At 62.8% G+C, this 7360-nt stretch overlaps 1 protein-coding gene across 5 annotated transcripts in view; it reads right to left on the minus strand.

The window, feature by feature from the left end:
* The window catches only part of TCF3 (transcription factor 3), a 46091-nt gene extending 44461 nt beyond the window's left edge, over window positions 1–1630 (minus strand). For all 5 annotated transcript variants that reach the window (XM_074025253.1, XM_045380108.2, XM_045380109.2 and 2 more), the window contains exon 1: window positions 1323–1630. The gene's annotated coding sequence lies outside the window, so the exon portion shown is untranslated. The remainder of the gene's footprint in view (window positions 1–1322) is intronic.
* Window positions 1631–7360: the final 5730 nt, after the last annotated feature.

Raw genomic sequence — 7360 nt, forward strand, 5'->3', positions numbered from 1 at the left:
AAACAACCCTAGGTTGCTTTACTGTCACGATGTATCCGGGAATTATTTTTAAGCAAAACTTTGACAACATCCCTCACCCGCCCTCCCTGAGCGGGGAGAGGGTCCCAAGACCAGGGTGCCCCCGCCATTCTAGAATGGCGGATGGGGGATCCACCTGCCAGGACCCATTCCACCCCCAGAAAAAGGTACAGAGAAAAATCTCCGTCCCAAAGAAATGCACTCCAGGCCCCTCCAGTCTCGACTTTCCCCAGGGGTCCCCAGGTGGGGACGGGGGCAGCCCGGGAGATACCTCCAAGGCTGGGGGTGGGGAGGGGCCTCCGAGGACGAGGGAGACCCAACTTAGGCAGCAGAGAAATCCCCTCTTTGTCTGCCAACTGGAGGCCGGGTGTGAAGCGGGCGCCCCAGCGCAGCCCCTCCCCCGCTCAGTTTTTTTCTTTTTTGGAGGGCGTGTGAAACTGACTTTTTTTGAGGACTACGAAACCGCACTTTTTCGTGGGGTAGTTGAAACCGATTTTAAGACAGACTTAGTTGGGGGGGGTGGCGAGCTGAAACGGGCATTCTAGGGGAGCTGGAAGACTTCTGGGGCGTCCCAAGGACTTTGAGAGACTTGGAGGATGTTCGAAGCCACTTTGCGCGGCGCCGAAGGGGGGAGCCCTGAAACGCCTTTTTCCCCGGGGGGCGGGGGGGGGACGGCCCGGGAAGCCGGACCCCCTCCCCCCCCGCAGCCGGTGCAGGCGGCGCGACCCGGGAGCCTTTGAAGCTCGCAGCGCGGCCGCCGCCTCGCCCCGCATTAACGCGGAGCAGATGTTCCCCGCGCGCCCCCCCCGCGGCCCGCCCGGCCCCGACCAGCGCCTGCAGCGCGCGGCACCTTCCCCGCGCAGACAAAAGGACGCCCCTCCCGCGCGCTCCCCCCACAAACTCCGGCGCCCGGGCCGGGCCCCCCTCTACCCGAAAAAGGGGGCGCCCCGGGGTCCCCGTGGGCCCGGGTTGGGGGGGGGCGGTCCTCGCGCCCAAGTTGCATAGCCCGTCCGGCGCCCCCCGCACCCCCGCCCAGGGCTGCGCAAAGTTTCCCGAAGTGCCCGGCCCGACGGGGGCGGCGCGGGCCTGGCGAGCTCCGGGCCCCTCCACGTCGCCGCCCCCCCGGCGCCGCGCGAAGTTGGAGAACAATGACTCCCGGGCCGCGGGGCGCCCCCCGAGGCTGCCCCCGCTCCGACTTCCTCCGCGACCCCCAAAAACGCGCGCGAGGCGGGACGGGGTCCCCTGGGCACAAAGCGCGGGGGTCCCAGGCGCGCCCCGCGCCCCCCGCCCCCCGCTGGGCTCACCTGCTGGGCGCGGCCGGGCACGCGGCGCGTGGGGGGCGGTGGCATGAAGCGGGGCCCCCCCCGGACAAAAGGGCGTCGCGGTCGGGCCCCCGAGGGTCGCGCGTGGGCGGCGGCGGCGGCGCGCGTGGCCCGGGCCCCTCCCACCCCCGCGTGGCCCGTCCCGCGGGGCCCGTGCGCGCGGCCGGCCGGGGCGCCCCTGGGGCAGCGGCGTTCGCGGTGCCCGCGGTGCCCGCCGCCGCGTCGCTCCGGCCCGCTACGCCCGCAGCCGCCGCCGCTGCCTCATCTTCCTGCGGCGGGAGACATGTTCCGCCCCCCGCCCCGCGACGCCCCGCCCCGCCCCGCGCAGGCCCCGCCTCTGCCCCGCCCCCGCGTGCCCCGCCCGGCGGCCCACGCGGATCCCTCCGCCATCTCCGGGCGGCTCGGGCCCGAACGCCACAGCTGGGCCTCCAGAGCACCCTCGTAAGGACCCCGAATCCCCGCGAGGTCCAGAGCCTGGGAGCGGGGACGCGCAGAGGGGGCGGTCGGGCCACGACGTAGGTAGAAAGCACGAACTATCCCCCTCCGCGGAAGCACACACGAGCTGTGGAGTTAGTCTATTACGCAAGCGAGTAAGGCCCGTGAGATTGAAAGATAAGACAGAACAGTCTGGCCAGTCGAAAGGCGTGAAAGTCTGATGGGCGGGGATCCTAGCCATTCGTGGTGAGTCCCCGCCTCGTTTCTTTTCGGCCCCGCCCCGCGGCAGAGGCGGGACTCTGCGAGCGAGAGGCCGCGAGAAGCGGCGGGGGTGGGTCCTGGAGTTTTGTTCTCAGGTTGGCGTGGCCGCCCGCGCGGCCCCTTCGGCTTGGTTGTATTTGTGTTGATCGGGCCGGCCCTGCGTGCCGAGTGGTGCGAGCGGGTACCCCGGCCCCGAGGGGGCCACGTCGGACCCATTTTCCTGGCGGGAAAACCGAGGCTCGCTCCGGCTCTGGGTCAGAGATCTCCACGGGGAGCCTCCGCAGTGCCTTTGCCGACCCGAGTCGCCGTCTCGGTATCTGTGAATTTGGACCTGACTTTGGACAGAACTCAGGCCAGATCTGGCTTCCTGATTCTTAGTAGTCCGTGTCTACATCTTAGCAAAAAGTGACCCCGCCTAGGGCAGGGCGCGGTGGCTCCTACCTGTGATCCCAGCGCTTTGGGAGGCCGAGGCGGGAAGATCGCTTGAGGCCAGGAGTTCGAGAATAGCCTGAACAACACAGTGAAACCCCCCTATACCCATCTCTAAAAATTTTTTAAATAATTTAAAATAATAATTTAAAAAGTTGACTGGACGCGGTGGCCCACGCTTGTATTCCCAGTACTTTGGGAGGCCAAGGTGGGCAGATCACCTGAGGTCAGGAGTTCGAGACCACGCTGGCCAACACGGTGAAACCCCGTCTCTACTAAAAATACAAAAATTAGCCGGGCATGGTGGCGGGTGCCTGTAATCCCAGCTACTCGAGAGGCTGAGGCAGGAGAATCGCTTGAACCCGGAAGGTGGAGGTTGCAATGAGCAAGATGGCGCCATTGTACTCCAGCCTGGGCAATAAGAACAAAACTCCGTCTCTAAAAAATAAATAAGTAAAATAAAACAAAAATACAAAAATTAGCTGGGCGTGGTGGCATACACCTATAATCTCAGCTACTTGGGAGGCTGAGGCAGGAGGCGGAGGTTGCAATGAGTGGAGATCGTAGCACTGCACTCGAGGGTAGGTGACAGAACGAGGCTCTGTTTCAAAAAATAAATAACTAAACAAATAAATGAAAATAGCACAATGTCCCAGGGCTCCCTGGGGCCCCAAAGGGAAATGCTCCACTTCCAGCCTGGGAAGATGCCGCTATCTCGCTGGCCCGCTTGGCTCCAGCCATCCCACCCTCTGGATGGTCCAGCACCTGCTAAGCTCATCCCCACCCTGAGCCTCTACATTTGCTGTGCCCTCTACCTGGGAGGCTATTCCCACCCCTATCTGGAGCACCTGAGTCATCACAGTTCAATGCCGCTCCTAGGCCAGGGCAGCGGGGAGGCAGGGCCACAGGGGCCCCCCACCAAAGCCACAAACCCCTCCTGCTATACACCTGGGCTGTCCACAGTCTGACCCTCTGTGCCCAGAGAGATCCCCACATGCTGCAGGTCTGGGGAGAGGGCTGTGGGTCACGGGGTCTGTGCCGCAATCCCTCATCCCTCTCCACCTCACTCTGACCTCAGGCAAGTTCATGCTACTCTCCAGGCCTCGGTTTCCCCATCTGGACAGTGGAAGGGGGGGCGTTTGGCACAGAGTAGGTGCTCACAGCTGATGCTTGCCTTCCTCAGCCACCCCCACTGAGACACCTCTCCAGAGCGAGGGTCTCCAAGCAGCTCCAATCCCACCCCAGTCTCTTCAGCCCTCAGCCCTCCCCTGTGGCCCAGCCCTGATCCCATGGGTCTGAGGGTGTCTGGGGCCGGGTCTGGCTCTCCCCATTCCAGTGTAGGGGGCTCTTGAAGGCTGGGCTGGAGCCTCACACAATGTGGGCCACTCACATTCTGGGTCCAAGCCATAGAGTGGGAGCCAGAGTCCCCCCAAGGAGCCCTTTAGTTTCACCCATGGAAGGGAAGCAACCATCCATTCATGGACCAATTATTATTATTATTATTATTATTACTGTTATTATTATTTTGAGAAAGTCTCACTCTGTCGCCCAGGCTGGAGTGCAGTGGTAAGATCACAGCTCACTGCAGCCTTGACCTCCTGGACTCAAACGATCCTCCTGCCTCAAATTCCTGAGTAGCTGGGACCACAGGCACGCACCACCACACCCAGCTAATTTTGCACTTTTTATAGAGACGGAGTTCTCCCTATAGTTGCCCAGGCTAGTCTTGAACTCCTAGGCACAAGTGATCCTCCCGCCTCGGCCTCCCAGAGTTCTGGGATTATAGGCTTGTGCCACCACGCCGGGCAGGACTATTCAATGATTGGGCTCTGACACTGTACGGGGCCTTGCGCTGGGCATTGTAGCACTGTGGATGGTGACGGACCCAGTCCCTGCTGTCCTGGGCAGGATGACCCATCAGGGACACCTTGTCTAGTCCTGAGTGTGACTCTTTCCTGTGAGGTCCTCCCGCCTGTGTGGTTCCACCTATTGTACAGATGAGGAAACTGAGACTCAGAGATCTCCTCCCTGGGCCCCAGGACACCCTGGGGCTCACGCCTGCCAGGAGGCTCTGCCGGCAACCACAAGCCACCATTGTTTTCCCCGAGGAGGTCTGTCCTGGGGCTGAGTCACTGGGTGGAGCAGCCAGTGGGGGCCCCCACTCGGCCACCACCTCTGCCCAGCCCCGAGGCCTAGGTGCTCCCGCCAAAGCCCTGGCACCGGGACAGGCAGCGAGCCATCCTCCTGACTGTGGCCTTTGTTCTGCTCTGGGGCTGGGCAGGAGGAGAAGCGGGGCCTCTCCACCTGCCGCGTGTTCCCTCCACACCTACTGTGTGCGCCCTCACCAACATGAACCACGTTATGTGAGAAAAACCGAGGCCAAGGACAAGTTCCCACTAGGGAACGGGAGACACAGGAGCGGGGCGGACGGGGGGCGATGGTGAGGCTTCCGGAGACAGACACAGTAGGTGTGCAGGCCACAGCCGTCCACAGAGAGAGTGGGCTTGGATTAGGACTTCGGGGCCACCCTCCAGATTTCTGTTTCCATTTGTCCCTAAAGTAGGGAGACCTTTGACTTCTCCCAGGGTGTGAACAAACTCCCCCCACATCCAGTGCCCTCCAGCAGGGCGGAGAAGGGAGTGGCGGCCCAGCTCTTATCACCGGTGTCAGGCCCCGGCACAAACCTCACTCCCCCAGCACAGACCTCACTCCCCCGGCACAGACCTCGCTCCCCCGGCACAGACCTCGCTCCCCCAGCATAGATCTTGCTCCCCCAGCACAAACCTCGCTGCAGCATCCACGGAGTGCCAGCAGCTGGGGTGATCGGTGTTGCCTTCCAAGGTGGGGGCTTCCTGCTCCCGCTCAGACCCCCAGCAAGGGGCTTGATCCCAACCGACTAGCTCAGGACCAACCCATAGAGCCCTGGACTGGGACTTGGCCAGGGTAGGGCCCATTCCCTTATTCTCCCTGACTTCATTTTTAATTTATTTTTTATTTTTTTATTTTTTTTGAGACAGAGTCTCGCTCTGTCTCCAGGCTGGAGTGCAGTGGTGTGATCTCAGCTCACTGCAACCTCCGCTTCCCGGGTTCATGCCATTCTCCTGCCTCAGCCTCCTGAGTAGCTGGGATTATAGGTGCCCACCGCCACGTCTGGCTAATTTTTGTATTTTTTTGTGGAGACGGGGTTTCACTATGTTGCCTAGACTGGTCTCGAACTCCTGGCCTCAAGCGATCCTCCTGCCTTGGCCTACCCAAAATGCTGGGTTTACCAGCATGAGCCACCACGCCCGGCCCCATTCTTCCTGCCTTCTGGGAGGAGGCGTCTCCAGGCTTGCTGGTTGGACCCGGACAGGGAAGCCTCCTGAGATTCGGGGTGGTGGGGGCTTATGACCGTTCTCCCCTAGCGGAGGGAGGAGACACTGGTGTGAAATGGGGCAGTGGGGACACACTCCAGTTCCTGGGGTCTGATCACAAGGGATCCTGACTCCTCGGGCACTTCCAGCTACAAGGACACCAAGCAAGGGAAGAGGCTCGCTGGCAATCAAACCCCTGCCCCTCTACCCGGACTTGTCCCTGGGAGCCAGGGGGCCAGGAGAGCTGGGCAGGAGGCTCTGAGGGTGACGGGGACGCAGCCTCACACCTCCTGCTGTAGAGCATTCAGGGGAAGGAGGACCATCAACCACAGGGAGTGGGTCCCCTGGGGCAGTGACCCTTGGGCTATGACCTCAAGATGCATTCGGGTCGAGAGGCAGAGAGCGGATAGCATGCCAGACAGAGGAAGCTGAGGGACAAAGGTGCTAAGGTGGGAAGGGGTGTGGGGTGTTCAAGGAAACGGGCTTGTGAGGCCAGAGCCCAGAGAAGACCAGAGAAGAGGAGCCAAGGTTAGAGAGAGGGGCAGGGCCTCCTATGCCACAGGGAGGAATTGGGTCTTCATGATGCGAGGACTAGGGAGCCATGGTGGGAGTTTGAGCAGGAGAGGGATGTGATCACAGGGACCATGAGCTGGGGTGGATCTGGGGTACATTTGGGGGATAACTGAGGGCTCTCCCCGGGGCTGGGTGTGAGGGGTCAGCAGCCAGCAGCCTGGGTGTGGGGTTAGGGACCTGGGCGTGTGAATGGCGGTACTATTCTCCGAGTGGGGCCAGCGTGGGTCTAGGGAGAGGTGTAAAGGGGGAACAGGTGGCTCATGTCCCAGGGCGGTATCCAGGCCCCGTGAGATGAGCCGGGTCATGGCCAGGAGGGGCTGCGTGGGAGGAGGCACCGGTGAAGAAATCAGAGTCCCCAGTCGGGGGGAGCCCAGCTCTGGATGCAGCCTGGCCCCATGGAGCCCTCCTTGTGTCTGAGTCCCCCGCGCAGCCCCTCTGCACCTGCCGGGTGCCTGTCCACCCCCAGGGCCGGGGCCAACTGCCGAGGACGGGCCCACTCCCTCCTGGCCAGGTGCCCACAGCTCCTGACTCAGGGGCCCCGGGGGGCCTGTCCCGCCACATTCCGGGGCGGCCTGTGCAAACACGGGGCGCCTCCCCATCAACCCCCACGGGGCATTGTTTGGCCCAGTTATCCCGAGGCGGGGGCGGGGCGGGGTACTGGGAGCCCAGCCGGACTCTCAGTTCCCACCACCCACACACCTGCCCACAGGCAGCCCCGCTGACCTGCACCCGCCTCGACGGGGTGGCGGCGCCTCCGTGGGGCACCCTGGGCATGATGGGGCATCTCCCTTCTTCCTGGGGGTCTTCAGCTCCCCTGAACTTTGCTCAAGGGACAGAGGATGTCATCCCATTGTTCAGATGGGGAAACCGAGGCAGGACTCAAGTGGCCTCACACCTGAAGCTGAGCCAGGCTCCCTCCCCTGGTCCACCTGCCCCCCCCTTACCCCACCTCATCCTGCCAGGCTCCTT

Source organism: Macaca fascicularis, chromosome 19 (genome assembly GCF_037993035.2).
Source record: "Macaca fascicularis isolate 582-1 chromosome 19, T2T-MFA8v1.1".
NCBI lineage: Eukaryota > Metazoa > Chordata > Mammalia > Primates > Cercopithecidae > Macaca > Macaca fascicularis.